Here is a 17374-nt window from a genome sequence, read left to right on the forward strand (position 1 = left end):
TGCTTGAAAATATCTGTGCTCACATAAAGCACAAGTCATCTTGTTCAAAAAGTCAGCACCAAATATTGAAAAATATGGGCAGTTTTAATTACTGGATGGATGTGCATTTAAAGACATAAAAATCTTACACAATATCATCCAATCACAGCCTGCATATGTCTCTTGATCTGTACTGAAGGCCCTACGAAAACCGCACTGTCACAACCAGTTCTGATTTAGTGTAGTAGAACCATAACGGTATCTGAACCGGAATGTGAGTCCCGTGAAGATCCGGGTCAGAAATGGTCTTCTGAAACCCATGATTGTCGTAAGAGGCGACTAACGGGATCGGGTGGTCAGGCTTGCTGACTTGGTTGATGCATATCATCATATCGAGGCTCGTGATATCAATCACTGGATTGTCTGGTCCCGACTCAATTACTTACAGATCGCCGTTATATAGCTTAAATATTGCTGAGTGCGGCGTTAAACAACAAATATCACAACATCACATCTACCCTTACATCCACTCTACTCCTCCAGCCTAAATACAGACAGTGCACAAACATCGTGCATCATTGACTACTCCCCCTTTCCATTCCCTGGAGCCTCATGCACGTTATCTGCAGACTGCATATGTGGCGTGACATAAACTAAACTGAGACCACGTTATTTCATGACTATTTTATCACCTACATGTCGGTCTACGTCGCATCTACTCTTTCTATACATTCAGTATCAGTGGTCTAAGCCGCCGCAGTTCTCTGTGAAGAATTGCATTCCTTAGTCGTGGCAGGATCCGCTAGTCGCAGGTTCGAATCTCAGATTTGTGCCTATTATGATCATTGGATTTGTTAGTACCATACCCGCACTTGTTGTTAACGCTTGTCTAGACTAACATCTAGTCTATGAAATGAAAATATTTTACAGAAATAAGATATTTTATAAATGTAATCCAAAGGAGTCCTGAGACTTTATTTCCAAAACTGTGTGTGGCTGCTTGTATTCGTCCGGACTAATACCGATTTTATAGAGCTAGCCCACTGAGATACCATGCCGCAGTTTAACATGAATACCCCGCTCAGACACAGGATACTGACTCCGAGCCGACCAGACCTTGTTTTAGCCCCTTAATGCCGTGCACCAGGCAGGGTGACATAAAGTTTATCTTTCAACGCCTTTTGGCATGACGCGGCCAGGGATCGAACCCCCGACCCTCCGGTCTCACTAGACCACAGAGGAGGTCTGTGTCATTCGAAGAGGACCCAAACGAAACTGTGCTAGTGAATATTTCTAAAATATTTTGTATAAAAGAATTGAGTTATCACTCCACTTACACATGTAAATCTGGATATGTTCAAAGCGGTTTTAAACCCACCTCACTTTCTTAGGTTGTAAGTTCCAAGTATCTAGCAAGCCTGATTGTATGTGGTTAGTCACTTTAACACTGCAAAATAGTATGTGTCAATCTGGTCTCGCGATCTCCACCTTGGCATAATGGCTTTTATGTGATGTCAGTTTGGGAATTCCGAATCAGAATAGGTCCTGCCGTTAGAACCGATTATAATGAAGATTGAGTGGATACTATTTTGGACCTGGTTAATTGTGTCATCAGCTACACGTGCTTTCAACCACCGGTTCGTCGGATCCAGATTCGTCTGTAAACTAGCATATGGTCCACGGAATATTTTATTAGTTAATAGGTTTCTGTTAAATATAAAAATCTAACTGGACTTGCCTATTTTCATCATCTTAACTGGTCTTAATTTCATTAAAGACATAATGTTGCAGGACCAATTGCCCTTCGGTTCTCAAAATCGCATAGTACTATTATATCCGTGAAGATCCGTGGTAGAATAGATCTTCAGCAACCCATGCTTGCCGTAAAAGGCGACTAACGAGATCGGATGGTCAGGTTCGCTGACTTGGTTGATTCATGTCATCGTATCCCAATTGCGTGGATCGATGCTCATGATGTCAATCACTGGATTGTCTGGTCCAGACTCGATTATTTACAGACCGCCGTCATATAGCTGGAATATTCCTGAGTGCGGCGTTAAGCAACAAACAAGAAAAAAAAACAAGCATATTACTATTACAGACGGACGGACGGACAGACTGATTGATCAATATAGAAACAATAAACTATAATGAGAAAATGCAATAAACTGCACGCACGCACGCACGCACGCACGCACGCACTTACAATAACGTTATCACCGACACTGATCGCGGTCTGTTCCCTTTTATTTGAATCAACAAATACTCACGTGCAAAACCCATTCTGGTCCAGATTACGGACTTCGGTAGTAGGTCAAGTGACCACATTGGTTCTCATTAGTACGTACATATACTGCAGGCAATGCAGTGTCCAGCTGGGTGAGCATGCGTCTGTGTTTAGATAGCTGGACCAACGATAGCCGCTCGGCTGACCACCGCCTCGGGGGACCTTCAAACACACTGGGGGGTCCTATAAATAAAGATGCCAGGTGGAAAGTGGAGGTGGTCATTTCTTGGGTTTCTCTGTGTTGACAGAGCACAATATTTACCATGCCCATTAAGACAGAATTATCACGTCCCTTGTTTTATGTTATATTTGTGATACCGTATTCGACGTAATAAGCGCCCCGCTCCAATAAGCGCCCAGGGCGATATTTGTTAATATCTTGGCAAGTGAACAATCCCAATTAGCACCCCTTCCAACGGATCAATGTACACAAGACTTATTTATTCGCGTATGATACACACTCGTGTGCTATATGCACCCTTAATTATGGGCGATTTAATTCTGGAAAAATATATCTGTCGTACATAAACATTTCAGGTTGTCAGCTTAAACCACAAAATTTATCTTTCAACTCCTATTCCTAATTTTGAGAGCGCTTATTACGTCGAATACGGTAATTCTTATTTCAACCTATTTGTTCAACAGAACACAGTTGCGGTAAATTAATACACTGTAGCAACAATAGTACGCAGTTGCAAAATAGGAACAAAATACAGTTGCAACATCGGAACACAGTTGTAAACCCCCGTCACACTATCAAAAACTTGGTTAAAGAAAACTTTGACCAAGTTTTCTTGGTCCAAGTTGGGCTGTTTACACACATCAAAGTTTTTGACAGGCCGTCAAAGTTTTGGCGGGAATTATATTGCCAAAATGGATGCTACTGACAGAGAATGTTTTTGCTGTTGTCATGTGTATTTTGCGTATTGCCATGTTCAGAAGGCGGTGGCGGGGTAGGCAAGGGCATATCTGGTCCCACGAATAGCTGCTCGTTGTTGAACCAAATCAATTAATTCTTCCAACATCTCGTCAGTCCAAAACAGTTGGATCATTTTCACTTGACTCTCCGCACTTCCGGTTGAAAAAGGGGAAATGTTCTTTGCATTCTTATTGGCTAAATTAAATCAACGTCATCAAACTTTGATCAAAGATTGACGAGAAATAGGATCGGTTTCTATTCCATCAAAGTCCGTCAAAAACTTGGTCAAAATGGACTTTGACGAAGTTTTTTATCAAAGTTTTTGATAGTGTAACGGAGGCTTAAGAATACAATAGAATACGCTTGCAACATTGTAATACAACAAAAGGCCGACAATGCGACAATATCCCTGGTAGGATTCCATATCAACCTATATACAACCTATTTACAACACATCCCACCACAACAAATAGTTTGGACACAGACGAAAGGCAACACAACACTGAATGTATAATTCAACAATTCAACACCAACCCCGGGTGATGATGATGATGATGATGGTGATGAAGATGCCGCTTCTCATGCTGCTGCTGCTGAAAGTGATGATGATAATGCCTCTGATGATAATGATGATGATGATTATTTAACGAGCGCTTTCAGTAAGCCCGATTTAGGACTCGTTACTTCGCGATAGAAAGAAAATTATTATTAATTTTTCATAAACATCTCCTGGTCTTCGATTAATAAATCTACCAAAGACAATCGTTAGAACATTTACAGGATCCAGATAAGAGGTGATCCTACAAAGATATTGCAGATTGTAATCTAACCATGTGATAATTTAAATGAAGATTTCCAGATGAAGACAGTTGATCATCACAGTCAAAACGCCCGTCACTAATTGATTTTTAATAATCGTGTTGCAACACAAGTCTTGATTAGCAACGGCGTCGGTGTGCATGCTCAACCTGCCGCATACCATGGTAAGACAGTGCCACTGTTATGTAGGGTATGCATGATTCACGCCAGGGATTCACGGCGAACATATGGATCAGATTGAACGATGCAAGCATAATAACACAGGTGAAATACACTGACACCTCGTCCATTCGAATTCCCAGGGACGATCGAATACAACGTGCTGGGCAAAAGAAACTATACACTCATGTTTGATTGTGGCTAGAAAAAAAATTTATATGGTTATTAGATATTGATATATTTCATACAGGTATCATAGTTGTGTTGTGGCCTTAAGTTTGAGGTGTTTCGGGGACTGGTTTCAGCCTAGTAACGTTTTGATAACATTTTTTATTTTTTATTCTTTTGCCCAAATCCAGTTTGAATTGTATATTTTCTTTTGTCCGGCTGTTGCAGTCGAGTTACTAGTCATATACACTATCACCTGTAGTTCCGATAGTGCAGATAGGGATATTGTCGGAACCGTAGAATTATGTCGTAGTAAATGATATATCGAGATAACGGAGTTCGACTTCACGGTGTGTGTTTTGACGCTTGTTAAAAATGGCGTAAGTTACAAACAAATGTTTAGACACGTTAAACGTTGACGATTGAACGTTGCTTTTCATTTTTTCGTAGTGACTGTTTGAACATATTCTTGGTGGTACATAAATGCTTTGTCTGAGTACTGTGGAACTGTCTTACCGACATTTGAGTTTTCCCATATTCTCCTTTAACTGATTCGGTTTTCACGTCTTGATTTTTCATTATCTGGACTAACATCAATTTTGGTGTATGAAATGAGTATTTTTAAAAGATATTTTGATGTTAAATTATCAATTGTAGACGTGTTTCGGGTGTTTTGTTTCAAGGTTCATGTATGTATAAGATACTACAGTAACTCAAAATCAGTTAGAATCTAAGAAATACCGAATAATGACTTGGTAATAACAACCAGCTTCCGGATACGGTTCATTAAAAGCAAGGTTTAAATCTAGGTGAAAATATATCTAGTTTAAACAAAAAAATTCAAGATGTTAATCTAGCTACCAGAAGCAGTCTCGGGTTAAACACGACTTGGGTGAGTCCGCCCGTGTCGCTGAATATAGGGTAGTTATTTCCCTAGATCAGTGTGCAACTAGGTGACAGGTTGCCTAATATTACATTAGACCATCTGACGGGATAACTCGCCCAGCTGGTGAAGACATGTGTCAGACACGGGAAAGAGAGTACGCATAGTTTACCTTCGGTACCATGGCAACCGTTCCTGCAGTATACATGCGTCTCCTGATGGGGTGGTTCGGCGAAAGCCAATCTTATCAATTTCTACCCCTGCTGTTTTATGACCTGTGATTAGAGATAGTCACCTTTATTCGATTTTGATGAAAGTATGTAAGTTATTTATATGTTACAGAGATAGGTTTGTTATGTAAAATATGTTACTTGAGAAGAAATCGGACACCCCCGTGGAGAACCCCAGACTAGTGAAGTGGGATGCTCTTCAGTTCTTTGACCTTCAAATATGTCCTTCTTGCGATAATAATACCCCTCGTCTGTTGCTGTATAGGTGGCGCGCTTACCATAGTGCCAAGAACATAAAGTATACCGACTGAGTTGAATCTTCCAGGGTCGGGTTGTCACAACGTATTCCGCTCTCAGCCATGGTAAGTGAGAAATTACTTCACCGCGTATTTCAGTTTTAAAATTATACAACACCCAGAAAGCCAAACAAACTTTCCAAGCTATGACCGTTTCTTTTAAGCGTTAACAAGTGTATACCTAACTATTTTTATTGAAATTTGATCGTTGATAATGATCAATTACATTGACGTCTGTTCCAGGCAGCTCACGTCTGCTGCTAACTCTCGTCTGCTTCCACACATATTATGAACGTCTGTTCTAACCATCAATGTGTTAAACATTCAGTTCTACTGCCTTGCCAATTATCTTGTTCAGTTAGGTATGCTTTTGACGTGATGGAACCACCCTCTCACCATCTAACGTTACCGAGGCATTACCAGCAATATTTTCATAGACCATGACATATGGTCCGTGCATTAATACTGAACATTTGTTCAAATATACCTCACCCCTTCCCCTTTTATCTTTTGTGGTATGATAAAGTCCTCATTTTCACCTACGTGAGGTCCAGATCAGGCCAGTGTTGAGAACCGCGTTTCCATTGAACTGATAATTTCATTTTAGGAAACATATTGCATCATCAGCAAGTTTTCCACATCACCAGTGATTTAGGTAGGCCGTCTTATCTTGATCACGTCTGATGTTTATTTTTACGGGAATTCCATGCACTTTATTACTCGTGTAATGTTTTTACATCATGTGATTGTTTATTTATGTATTACATCATATTGCGAATAATTCTACATTTAGCTTCGAATATAGATCATATATTGATAGGGGAGGTAACGCTGGTACATTCCAGTCTTCGAATGTATTAAAATATGTTAAAAATTTATTGACTAATATTAAAATAATATATGTGCATTTATAAGTATGAATCTCCTAATGGCACATAATATGTGTTTCATTAAGATACACACATCCAATTAATAAGAACTCTGTCGTTCATTTTAGTTTCTTCACTATCATGCTACAGATGTAAAATATTTCATGTCATGATGCCTTGCGTGGAACGACAGAAGCAACATTAAAGTAGATTCTAAGAGTATGCATTTTACGCTATCTCCCCTACAGGTAATGATGTTCAGCTGCCAATACAACTTTCATCACCTCATAATTCTCAGCTCCCCCAATAACCCACATATAGAATGTGAGGGATCTCTCACTGCCGACGGTAAAAGTCCAACATGAAACGTTGTTGGCCCTCCGCCTTTCACCACAGACACACGGGATACCCTGGCTTCCTAAGTGAGGCCCTGACAGGGATGGTCAATTGTAATGAGCGTCGTGATTGTTAACAATAAAACAGGGGTACAGCAGGGTTCGCTAACAACGGTAACAGTACAACGTAAAACGATGTTGGCTACCCATGTTTCATCCGTATTATTTTTCATCCGGCCCTCTTTGGGATGGTCACTATTTGTGGTGGTCATCTGAGTATTGTGGTTGAGATTGTTGTATCAGGGGTACGACAGGTGAGCTATGAACCACACACACACACGGTAACCGCCCATCATGAAGCGATGTCCGTGTTGGCGAGGCCCTGTTTGGGGTGGTCACTGTATGGTCATCTGAGTATCGTGGTTGTGACTGATGACTCGGGAGTATATCAGGTTACCTAATACCACACACGGTAATCGCCCATCATGAAGTGATGTCCATGTTGGCGAGGCCCTGTTTGGGGTGGTCAGTGTATGGTCATCTGAGTATCGTGGTTGTGACTGATGAATCAAGAGTTCATCAGGTTAGCTAAGAACCTCACACGGTAACCGCCCATCATGAAGCGATGTCCATGTTGGCGAGGCCCTGTTTGGGGTGGTCAGTGTATGGTCATCTGAGTATCGTGGTTGTGACTGATGACTCGGGAGTATATCAGGTTACCTAATACCACACACGGTAACCGCCCATCATGAAGCGATGTCCATGTTGGCGAGGCCCTGTTTGGGGTGGTCAGTGTATGGTCATCTGAGTATCGTGGTTGTGACTGATGACTCAAGAGTTCATCAGGTTAGCTAAGAACCACACACGGTAACCGCCCATCATGAAGTGATGTCCATGTTGGCGAGGCCCTGTTTGGGGTGGTCAGTGTATGGTCATCTGAGTATCGTGGTTGTGACTGATGACTCGGGAGTATATCAGGTTACCTTATACCACACACGGTAAACGCCCATCATAAAGCGGTGTCCATGTTGGCGAAGCCCTGTTTGGTGTGGTCAGTGTATGGTCATCTGCGTATCGTGGTTGTGACTGATAAATCAAGGTACTGCAGGTTAGCTAAGAACCACAAATAGTGCCCGCCAATCATGAAACGATGTCCACCATACACCTTTCTATGTTGCCGAGGCCCTGATAAGGATGGTCAGTGTATTTGCATCTGAATAATCACGGATGTACATCAGTGATATAATGATAAATGGTGAATCTGTAGTACAGCCGGTTTGCTAACAGAGATAACATGTCGAGCATGTGCCTTTAACCAACGCGGCATATTTACTGTATTACAGGGGTCCTGTTTAGGATGGTCACTGTATTGATACCCGTGAATCATTATGACTGGTGATTCATACATCAGGGGCCCTGGTGATTCAGCAGCAAATCAGGATGACTAGTGAATCAGTTGTACACCAGGGGTAGCTAACAATAGATATTAACGTCATACATGAACCTGACTGAGTAGTCATAACATTGTTCAGGGACCTATCATTCATCACAGGGGTGGGCTGGTCAGAGGTTTATGATGCATTAAAATTAAATAGAAAAAAATGACCACCTGCCTGTCATCTTTTTAGATGACCCTCCTCATGTCCTTGTACATTTTTTTCATTACCCTCACTGAAAATACAAAATACTACAGCACGTTATATGTTATGATAAAATTTCTCTTTTATTCATGACCCTCCCCAAATATGTGTAAACGTTTTATGACCCCCCCCCTATCATTTTTAAGATCATCATTATAGTTACAGATATATAAGCGTGTACAAATCTGTTGAAAAGACACGGTTTACACGTATGTATATTTACTTTATTAATCATTTTTTTCCTTTATCAAACATTTAACATTTTAGATATCTCTACACCACCTATAATATATTTCTATTTAAAATCGCCACTTTTTATAACCATGTCCTGTGTTACTTTTTTGGAGAAACATATTTGTAGATTCAGGTCGACTGTCATTCACTAAGTAGGAAAGATGAAAAGGAAGCAGGTTAGTGAGTGATTTAGTTTGATTTTGCGCTGCTTTTACCAATAGTCCAGCAATATCACGGCGGGGGACACCAGAAATGGACTTCGCGAATTATACCCATGTCGGGAATCGAACCCGGGTTTTCGGCGTGACGAGCGAACGCTTTAACCACTAGGCTACCCGACCGCCCGTAAAGGAGTGAGTAGTGTATCTAATCCCGTGTGGTACTGACGATGTGAAGCAGTTAATATTGAGGACAGTCATTATGATGTAAAATTCAGTCCGAGATGAGATGAATTAAAGTGAGTGGGTGAGTTAGGTTTAACGCCGCTTTTAACAGTATTCCAGTTATATCGCGGCGTGTCAGCTTAATGTGGGAGCAAAGCCCGAAGTGATGCAGGTCTCAGACGTTTACCACTTCGGTGAAACCCACGAACACGGGTATGGTGCTGAAAAACCTAGAAACATAATCGGGGCGAACCGGGATTCGAACCCACTATCATGGATTTCTGGCGTGCCCAAGGGACGCAACTCTGCACAGCGAATCGCTGCGCTTTTGACGACTGGGGCAGGAAGCAGGTATTGTGAGATGCTGGTTATGTCGAATCGATATCTCACGTCATCATTGAAAAACAGGGAGGGTACTGTTGATGTAGGCATCTAGTTTCTGAATATATAACTTGGTAATTATAAAATTCTTTTTAATCGTAATCACGACAGACACTTGTCTTTCTATCTGACCTTTGTGAGTCCCGACAGAATGTTAGGAGGACGAATCCATCAACATGGAGGGGTTGCGTGTATACAATGTATGGCTTGGTTAATGTCGTGCTATTGTTTCCCGTCTACGTGTTTTTGTTCATACTATCAATCACTGGTTTGTCTGACCACATTCGATTATTTACAAGCCGTCGTCATATAGATGGAATGTGATGTTGTAACCAAACAACAAAACAAAACTTGTCTCAAATATTTATCTAAATGAGTGTTTGTGTTCCATACCGCTGCAGTGAGCAGTATTTCAATCAGTGTCTGGATGAACCAGTGGTTGACGGCATGAGCAACGATCCACTCCAATGAGGTATATGATAATTCTTTCAGACCGACACGATAAACATCTCACTCACTTGTTTACAACACGTGTCAAGACAGGACGAGACTAGGAATAAAGGGCATGCAACCGCGCCCCGCGAGCGTACATTTAAATGTACAGGCAATCAACAGGTGACACGTGATAGCGTGTTAATCTAGCCTATAACTACAGGCGTTCGGTATCGCCTTTGATAGGAAAGTTCCATATCCAACCCTTGTCATTTGATCCTTGTATTTGTTGTGAAAGCCTCCATTGAAGAGGCTTTCACAGAACCGCTGGCCAACCATATGCGTGCCATTAATCTGTCTGGAACCAAATGCCCTGGTTCATCCTGGCTCCTGTTACAGATTACGCTATATTGTATAGTCGTTAGGAAAATAGCCTCAACAAGCTGCAGGTTCGAAGACTGGTTCCCGGATTCTCCGCGTGTTGTCATTTCTCTCCCTTCCAAGTTTATCGCGGGAACGAACGGAAACCAGTCAACCTACTTCTTTATATCTGCATTTAGAAGGAGAACATGTGTTCGAAGTATGTAATAGTTGCCTAGTGACTACTCTCAACCTTTCCTTTGACCCCGGTCTTCAGAAGACCAGATCATTCCACACATGTACGTTATGTAGAACAGCCATGTTTATTACAGACATGGCTCGAGGGCTTAGAATATGGTGTTGGTAAAAGTATGCCTCATTTGTGTTTATTACTAACATGATCTCATGTACATTTCTGTTAGCGACCAACTTCTCTGTAGAGGACAGAGCGCACGGGTGGCCCAGTCGTCTAAGGCGACGCAATTCGATGTGAACAGTTGCGTCCCTTGGGCACGCCAGAAACCTATGATTGTGGGTTCGAATCCCGGTTCGCCCCGATTATGTTTCTAGGTTTGTCAGCACCATACCCATGCTCGTGGGTTTCACTGAAGTGGTAAACGTCTAAGACCTGCATAACTTCGGGCTTTCCTCCCACATTAATCTGGCACGGTGTTATATAACAGGAAAAATGTTAAACCCAACTCACTCACTCACTGTACAGGACACCAGGTGTAATATGATATTATACAGCCAACATTTGCCATTCATAGCAAACAGTAATCCTGATCAGGTGATAAATCAACTTATTCCGAGCGTTATTATTTATCCTCCACATTTCCCAAAACTTCACAAAAATTCCTCACGCCGATGTATATATTTCCGATACCCTCTCGCTGTAAAGTGACTGCTTGCTTGCGTGGGGATTAATAGCAATATTGCAGCAATGCAATAGCGAGAGACACGAGATTTCATACATTGTAGCCACTAAGCTACCCCCAACCCATTTCATACCAGGAAAATAACTAGGGTCTAATCTTTGCCGATATTAATTCTGTTATTCTTGATGCCTTGATGATTAAAACGTATTTGTCTCAGACCCTCAGCGCTTAAGTCTGATCATAATAATAACACAACAAACATATGTGAAGAAAACGTTATTTTTTTTATATATTTTACCATGACTGTGGAATTAATGGAAAAACATATATTTTTTACTGAACGCCTAGGCAAATATATATTAAACTAAACCAAGTCCAGTTTCCTTGTTTCCACGATCTTGAGAAACAGAGGAGTGAAGTTTCTATTTAAAAAAATAAATTACAATCATTTTAGAGAAACGTTTTCATAGGCTAAGCGTTAGTCTCATGAATCTGCAGTACCTCCTTATATCTTATCCCCCTATTTTAAGCCATCAACACCTTTATTCGACCATCAGACACGTCTACACAAACATATTCCTCACGACTACCTCCCTTGAAGACCCTTAGGTGGCCATTGCAACCACCTGGCCCGGCGGATCTCCTCGCCAGCAGTTGAGGCGTGTTTATGTGAGATGCTTCATCATAACATATTCGATCAACGTTGAGTCTTTGCCAAACTCTTTAGAAGTGTTACTAAGCAACTGAAAGGATGAGACCCACTCGGTGCCTTGGAGGAGAACACGTGAAGCCTATTAGTAATCTGTAATATGTAGTTGGGGATATATCATTTCATCGGTGGGGCTTTGCCATTTCGTAGGAGCCAGCAGTCCTGTTGGTTTTCGATGTCCGTGATAAAAAAAAAACCGGCCGCGTTGGCGTGTTAAAAGAAATGTAATTCTTCACGGAGGAATTTTACATGTTTACAACTTCCATTAAAGACTTGTTTTGTAAACATATACTTGAAGTGAAACGTGCCTCTGTTTAAAGGTCACGCGTACTTGAAATTGGAAAGCTTTTAAGAGTAATTGTTTTAGAAGTAATTCTTCCAGAGTGAATGCTTCTGCAGAAGCAGGTGGCCACCAGCCCTTGGTGGTGAATGTTGCCATTATTGTTGCAATGTGTCTTACAACAAGAGAACTGGTAGGAGTCACCCAAGCTGACATTGAAAACATATAAAGAAGTATAACATTTATGTTCGTTATTTTGGAGTTTACTCGGTCAGGTTGGAGCGTTGTTTTAAGAGCAAGGACATTTTGTATGTTTAAAGACGTTTTAAGGTTTCCTATTATATTAACAAGTACTTGTCAATTTGATTGGATAAAATTGTCGGCTCGGAGTCAGTATACTGTGTCTGAGTGTGGTATTCAGGTTAAACTGCGGCATGGCATCTCAGTGGACAAACACTATAAATCGGCATCAGTCCGGACTAGTACAAGCAGCCACACACACACACACACACACGTACATGCACGTCGCTTTATAAGTGCGATAACCTCGGACGCGACGTTAAACCCCATTTCACCTCGCCTCAACTTGTTCCAATGCTGTACTGAATGATAAGCCCATGGATGTATCTATTAGTAATTCTATTTTTATTATAGACAAGTCTAGATACGTCGACAGTCTAAGAATTATTATTTCAAATAATAACTATTTCGTTGGAGACTTGTGCAAGTCTAATCTAATCCGTATGCTGTGGGTAGTACCCATTAGGTATTGGGTAAACAGACTGTGACGTCACGGTTCTATTTCAACCGCACACCTGGCAGGTGGGATTCGAAATCCCCCACATCAGCAAGTGATTCCCACTTAACAAATACACAGGTTACTGATTTAGAACTATTTGTTCCCTTTGTGATTCAGTGTTTCGGCTCTGCGGCAGACCCAATAGTTTCGCCATGATAACTCACGGCTATTTCTATATTGCCAAATGTCAGTACACAAGCTGTAATCTTAAACTACTAAGATATGATGATTCAACCATTCAGTATGTAGATGCTGATACAGAATGTTCTTCCAGAATGATTCGTTTTGTTTACATTCTTTAGAAGGTTGTCATTCAAGGATGGATTGTCCATTACGGGACCGCCTCCGTGGTCTAATGGTAGAGCGTCCGCCCGGAGAGCGGAAGGTCCGGGGTTCGATCATCGGCCGCGCATACCACGTGACGTTAAAAGATGGTACTTGTTACCCTGTCTGGTGCTCGGCATTAAGGGGCTAAAACAAGGACTGGTTGACTCGGAGTCAGTATACTGTGGCAGAGTGGGGTATTCATGTTAAACATGGTATCCCAGTGGGCTAGCACTATAAATCGGCATCAGCCCGGACTAGTACAAGCAGCCACACACACACACACGTGCATGCACGTCGCACGTCGCTATATCAAATACAGCCCATGCAAGTCTATAATGTTTGGCAAGTCTAGATTACTGCAATATTAAGAGAATCTCTGGGCTCCCCTTTATTATATTTTTATTAAGATAATTGAACAACTGTTTTCTTTCTGTACGATATGTTCATTTCAGAGACGAGATGTTAGTCTAGCACGTTGCTTAATAAGTTCAATAATCTTGGACGCGACGTTAAACTTCACCTCACTTCACCTCACCTCACCTCACCTCACCTCACCTCACCTCACCTCAATTACGGACTCTCTTAACCAGAAACCTTGTGTGCCGTAAGAGGCGATTAAGTTGGTCGGCTGGTCAGGTTTGAAGTCGTGGCTCATAATATCAATCACTATTTTGTCTGGTCCAAACTCGATCATTTACATGCCACTGCATTGTCAAACTCAAAACTGTTGTTCAGAACGGTTTGTATCTAGTAGCAGATACGTTACCCACGACGCCAGATATACTCTTCCAAACTGGACATATGTAACACTGTTTTGGAATCTAGTTTTAAGTTGATATCAAACGCTATCATTCCACAAATATGCGTGAAGCCGTACATATTACCACAATCTTAAGGATAAGATACAACACGACCTTGATGTGAGTTTACTGTTTATTTTCACAGAAAAGACGAGCTAAATTCCCTTTAGTTTTTTTACCTCTCCCCTTTCACCCCCATCTCTGATAGGATGTCTGTTTCCTAGCAGTTTGATCCTTTATCGGGGTTTCAATCTCCCGTGTCGAGATAACCCATTGCCGGCATCCCCTCGTCAGCACGTGCAAGCCGTGGGAGAGTGCACTAACGGTGCTCGCGTAGGCTTTGTCTTGTAATCCAGCTCTAGGTAAATATTTACCCGAGTGTCACAACAGACCTGGGATATTCAAACGGCATCTTTATTTCAACTTTGTTGGACACGATGGTACTGGGTTAAGGGTAGACTAACATCTAGTCTCTGAAATGAACATATTTTACAGAAAAAACAGCTGTTAAATTATAATTATAAAATATAATAAAAAGGAGCCCAGAGACTTTCTTCCTGATACTGCAGTAATCTAGACTTGCCAAACATTAAAGACTTGCATGGGCTGTATTTGATATATATTTGTTTCACGATCTGTATGACAGACAAGGTTAAGGTGACGTTTTATTATAGTCAACGTCAATGTTCACCGGTTGACATTGTTGGGAATGTGAGTCAATTATGACGTCAACTGTCCCGTGTCATGAGGGTTGTGTTTCCACGCGAAAGTTGGGTTTAGTCCTGTTAGTATTTCGCTTACAGCACGGCGTGGCAAAGTACAAAGTGTCCCAGGTCGTAGAGATTCACTCCTCCATCCCATGATATGGCTGGAATTTTTAGAAAAGCGGCGTAAACACAACTGAATGACTCACTCATTGACATAAATACATTGCCATGAAACCCGTGAAGATCTGGGGTAGAATAGGTCTTCAGCAACCCATGCTTGCCGTGACAGGCGACTATGCTTGTCGTAAGAGGCGACTGACGGGATCGGGTGGTCAGGCTCGCTGACTTGGTTGATGAATGTGTTCCAGTTGCGTTGATCGATACTCATGATGTCAATCACTGGATTGCATGTCTTGTCCAGACTCGACCATTTACAGACCGCGTCATATAGACGGAATATTGCATAGTGCGGCGTTAAACAACAAACAAACAAACAAATATCATAACTATGAAAGAACAATTTTTTTTATAGAATTTCAATCCCATCTGATACTCGCCTAATTCCTGAGTCTATATCAAACATGTTAGTAACTTCATTTGAAAGAAGAGAACGTGGCCTACGCTACTTGGGGACCGTCCACCATTGAATGTTTGGACATTTTTTGGATATTTTGCACGGCCACTGCTTTGAAACATAATAGTCTTCTACGTGGCGTTAACATTAAATCTGCCTTGGTGCGTTAGGCATTTCGTGGAAATAAACATATTCTTTCAAAACTTTCTCAGAGGCAACTGTAAACAGAATGTGCTTAAATTATACGGCATTTCTGTCACATAAGCAAGATTCAACACTCTTCTAATTAAACCAATACAATTTTCACCCTAAACTCTATTTTATTCTAAAGAATCCCGACAATAATATGAAAAGCAGAGAAAATGCTTTACTGAAAATATTTTACACATGGGATGACATGGCGATACAAAATTACTACAGCCAACATGCAACTTGCAAACGAGCACATATTGGCCGGCCAATCAGGCGGCTTGAACAGGACACGCCTCAACTAAGAGTCACAGCAACCATTTGTTTTTGGGCCGATCTGACACGACTGTGTATATCTGGGCTTAGATATACACACTATGCTCTTCGATTCGCTGTGCAGAGTTGCGGTCCCTTGGGCACGCCAGAAACCTATGATTGTGGGTTCGAATCCCGGTTCGCCCCAATTATGTTTCTAGGTTTGTCAGCATCATACCTGTGCTCGTGGGTTTCACCGAAGTGGTAAACGTCTTAGACCTGACACAGATTCGACCACGTACGTGCCTGTTTGAGCGACAAGTGAGTGAGTGTGTTTTTACGCGACTTTTAGCAAAATTCCAGCAAAATTCCAGCAAAATAACGGCGAGGGACGCAAGAAATGGGCTTCACAAATTGTATCCATGTGGGAACCGAGCCCAGATCTTCGGTAAGACGAGGGAACGCCGTAACCACTGAGCTAACCCAGCGCTCCGCGTTATAGCAGAAATTATGAGCGTCCAACGAAGAACCACATCAAGCAAGAAACGGTTGTGAATACGATCAAGATGATTATATAACATACACCTAGCTTCAGTTGACCTGTGACTCGTTTCATGATACCCATAAAAAAAATTCATATTAGTCACGTGCAGACTTCCTCTTAATTGATTGGTCGCACGTGCTGCACGCACTTTGTCGACCTATTCCTCATACACCCTTTCCTTCTGCCAACAACAGAACACACGGGCATGGCCATGGCTTTGAGGCACTGGATGTTATTTCGGGGGATAGGAGATTTCATGCTGTGTAAATACCTGGCTGTAAAAATATTTATATAAAATTGCGAGAACACTGCTGAGTTTGCACCTTTCAAAATAAACTTGAAAGACATGTTCCGTTCTAAACGCCTGACATATGTCAACATATGTCTCCAATGAAATTGGCATGATACGTATTTCACTGCTGACTCGAAACACAGAGTATCAAATTCCCTCAGTTCTGCAGAGGATCTGCGAAAATCAGATATATGATTCCTTATAACATTTAGCATGAAGCAGTGTGATGGTCAGCAGGTCAGTTGGTCAGTAAGTTGGCTTGCTTCACAGATAGGTCAAGTTTGGTTCTTCACATAGGCAAATGGTTGTAATCTATTTTCACATTTGACAGAATAATCGATTACGTTTTCATATCAATATAGGTTTATTTGGTGTTTACATTTCTTACAGGGTATTATTTCGTAAAGGATTCATTTAAAAGGAAAGGGTGTTAGGAGTTTTCAAAATCATAATGCTTACCTTTAGGGTTGAAATGGTCAATAATCATGATCTTGCTTGAAATATTTTGCCACATTCGCCATATTACCTAATACTGTACCAGAGATTTAATGAAGGCTTTTGAGGTTCACTAGACTAACATTTAGTCTCTGAAATCTTATATTATACAATATCCTTCTTGACTCTAAAAATTTTTTTTTTCCCTATG

General features: G+C 41.3%; 1 protein-coding gene across 1 annotated transcript in view; it reads left to right on the forward strand.

The window, feature by feature from the left end:
- The first annotated feature begins 5674 nt into the window (after positions 1-5674).
- LOC124137548 (synaptopodin-2-like) overlaps positions 5675-17374 on the forward strand; it is a 64824-nt gene continuing 53124 nt past the window's right edge. The window contains exon 1 of the mRNA XM_046503906.2: positions 5675-5806. The gene's annotated coding sequence lies outside the window, so the exon portion shown is untranslated. The remainder of the gene's footprint in view (positions 5807-17374) is intronic.

The sequence above is a fragment of the Haliotis rufescens genome, unplaced genomic scaffold (genome assembly GCF_023055435.1).
Source record: "Haliotis rufescens isolate VD_foot unplaced genomic scaffold, xgHalRufe1.0.p SCAF_20, whole genome shotgun sequence".
Taxonomy (NCBI): Eukaryota; Metazoa; Mollusca; class Gastropoda; order Lepetellida; family Haliotidae; genus Haliotis; species Haliotis rufescens.